This window comes from Littorina saxatilis, unplaced genomic scaffold (assembly GCF_037325665.1).
Source record: "Littorina saxatilis isolate snail1 unplaced genomic scaffold, US_GU_Lsax_2.0 scaffold_760, whole genome shotgun sequence".
Lineage (NCBI taxonomy): Eukaryota > Metazoa > Mollusca > Gastropoda > Littorinimorpha > Littorinidae > Littorina > Littorina saxatilis.
In genome coordinates, this window is record NW_027129392.1 from 20,001 (window position 1) to 23,311 (window position 3,311).

Below are 3,311 nucleotides of genomic sequence, written 5' to 3' on the forward strand. Positions count from 1 at the left end.
ATGATCGTATCCCATGAAAAAAATAAAAATAAAAAACACACCCACAACACCTGGGTTGATCTGAGATAAATAGCAGGCAAACCGCCATCAACTTTTGATTGTATGTAAGGCAATTGTGTTGATATAAAATCTGTCAAAAGAAAAGAAATATTTGTCAGGTAACTTTGTTGATATGAAATCGGTAAAAAAAAAACTGAGAAAGATTGTAAACATGTACCTAACCCGTTTTAACCAGTTGAAATATTTTATCATTTATTTACTTATGTTTTGACGGGTAGGAATATGCCTTTGAATTGCGAAGACTTGCACATCTATTTGCTCTGTAAACACGGGCCATATTCACTGTGTCTCTTACGACTGAAAGAGCATCCTGAACTCAGATGCAGAGATCGTCAACGGGTGCTGGCGAAATACATACATATTATCTGACGCAAAACATCCATCTAGATAAACCTAATAACCTGTATCCACTGCGCCACCGCAGAAAGCACCGCGCAGAGATGATGGATTTGATCCTACTTCAAAACTTAATCCATTATTGCTGGACAGGGCTCTTTATGGAAACGGGGAGAGATGTTTTGCATGATAAAACAGGTATTAAAGGTGTGGATATGAACGCCGCTGTGTTTGTTTTCCTCTCTTGTCTTTTTGGACTCTTCTGCTCTTGTGAGCAGCCTGTCAAAGTCGAGCCATTTAGTTTTTGAAGAGGATTGTCATCATATGCATATCGTGTAGCTTTGCGTAACATACAGTGAGAACAAAATTGTCGAATTAAGTGTCGCCAGCTATGCGTCTGCCGGATGTGCAGAATAATATACATACAGTCCCATACCTATTAATTGTCATTTGTCAATTAAAACGTTTATAATATTAAATACATGTCTTAACTGTGAACACTTTCTAGGCAGTTGGAAGTGTTGTCGAAGTCGCGGAATATGAGAGTTACGGACCTTGTTATCTCCCCCCTTTCCTAACCTAGGTGGTGGGTTCAAGTGCTAGTCTTTCGGATGAGACGAAAAACCGAGGTCCCTTTGTGTACACTACATTGGGGTGTGCACGTTAAAGATCCCACGATTGACAAAAGTGTCTTTCCTGGCAATATTGTATAGGCACAGATAAAAATGTCCACCAAATACCCGTGTGACTTGGAATAAAGGCCGTGAAAGGTGAATGCTCGCCCTATAGGCTTGAGGTTTGCTGGCCGATGTGAATGCGTGATATATTGTGTAAAAAATTCCATCTCACACGGCAGAAATTAATATGTAAAGCGCATTGAGCATATATATGATTATGCGCTATAGCAAATGTCCATTATTATTATTATTATTAAAAGCATGTTCGTGACACCGTATTGTACATAGGAGATTGATTTCAGTTCAGACAACAACCGCACTGACGGATTAAATATTGATTTGCACATGTTCAAGCGAGTATAGAGGTTAGTCTAGAGATGTACCTTATGTTCTGTTGAACGTGCTAAAACTTGTCAATAGCTAAAAACTATAGCCCTCACAAACTGTAACCATAAGCTAACGAGGATTCAAGGTGGTTTCTAGGTTAGAATAGTTTCTGGTTGCTACTAGGTGAAGACGATGAATATACACTCGTTCTCGTTTACGAATGCAAAAAAAGTGGCGTGGCAGAAAAAAAGACGAAAAATCAAGAGTGATTTCTTGGTGTGATCGTTGTGGGAGGGTGATCGTTATCGAGAGGTGGTCGATAGGGCAGGTTTGGCTGTGTCTGGCCGAGTTGGACTAACCATAAAGCTAATAGCTGTTTGCGTTGTAGATTAAATGGCATTTTACACTTTCTGCGGGCAACTCGCGCCTCTTAGTATGTCTAATCTCGTCTGACAAATTGATGTTTTTGGAAGAGGGTCATGACAAGGAGGAAAAAAGCGTTGAGAAAGGATTATTCATATTAGCATTCATCACGAATGAACGATTAGAATGATTACACATGAAAAGTGGAAAGGCCACCCAATAGATATTATCACATGAGCTTATTCTATCAACAAAACACGCACAAATGAAATGACACATCCAGCTTCAATAACTTTGAATAAGGTGCATGTCTTTGAAATTGTCTTAACGGCGTCGGATTTGCAAGTGCACCAAGTCATTAAGACAGCAATATTCGATCACATCTTTGCTGTTCTGACTAAACTGTTGTAATTACGGCAGAGCCGGTTAGAACCCGTTTAGAACTTTTCAAATACTTTCAGACATCAGTAATTCAGATCGCCTTTTGTTTTTGCTATTCTGACGAAAAAGTTGCATTGAAAGCTAGCTTATTTAACATAAAAGCTCTTTCTCCGTAGCTGTCCGCTCAACAATTCCCAGTTTGCAATACTTTAGAACAGCAATCCCCGGCCCCAGAAGTTAGAATCTTCCCCAAAAACTTTATACAGCAGTATTTGACCGCCTTTTTGTTGTTCTGACTGAGAAGTTGCAATGCTAGCTCAAGTTATTGAATGCAAAGGCTGTTTCTCCGTAGCCGTCTCAGCAAATCGCAGTTGGCAATACTTTAGAACTGTCAGCCCGCAGTGACCTTTAGCCGCGGTACCGTATCCAATAAAAACTCTCGCTCTGGCACTGTAACTTCCCATCTCTTTCTTCTGCTTGTGATGGGACTCAGAACATTTTGGATGTTCCGATGTGTGTCCTCGGACACCGTTTGGCTTGCAAGGTTGGGGCTCATTTTGTGGTTTTATAAAAAAAAAAAAAAATTTACGTGAAATCAGTCAGTTACACATCTTATTTTAACTAAACTGTGTTGACATTGACCAAAATGTACGCCCCTCCACCTTCTCAGAAGAAAAAAACCCATCTCCAGAAGTATGAAACTTCAATTGACAGAGGCATAATATAAATATCGACTGGCCTAAAAGTACCGTACATTAATTTCCAGTCTGCTAACTGGTCTGATACCGTGTATCAACGTACCAGTAAATAACACCGTCAGCTGTCTCGGGGAGGCAGAACTACCCTCCAACAGATACATGTACCCGGTCATGTTAGTACATTGTGTACACAGGCAAACCGCCATCAACTTTTGATTGTATGTAAGGCAATTGTGTTGATATAAAATCTGTCAAAAGAAAAGAAATATTTGTCAGGTAACTTTGTTGATATGAAATCGGTAAAAAAAAAACTGAGAAAGATTGTAAACATGTACCTAACCCGTTTTAACCAGTTAAAATATTTTATCATTTATTTACTCATTTTCAAATCAAAAAGCGTTTTTAAAATTTCTTGTGAAAATCCTAACCCAGCAGCATCTATTACTTTATCTGGTGTCAAGCGAAGTGT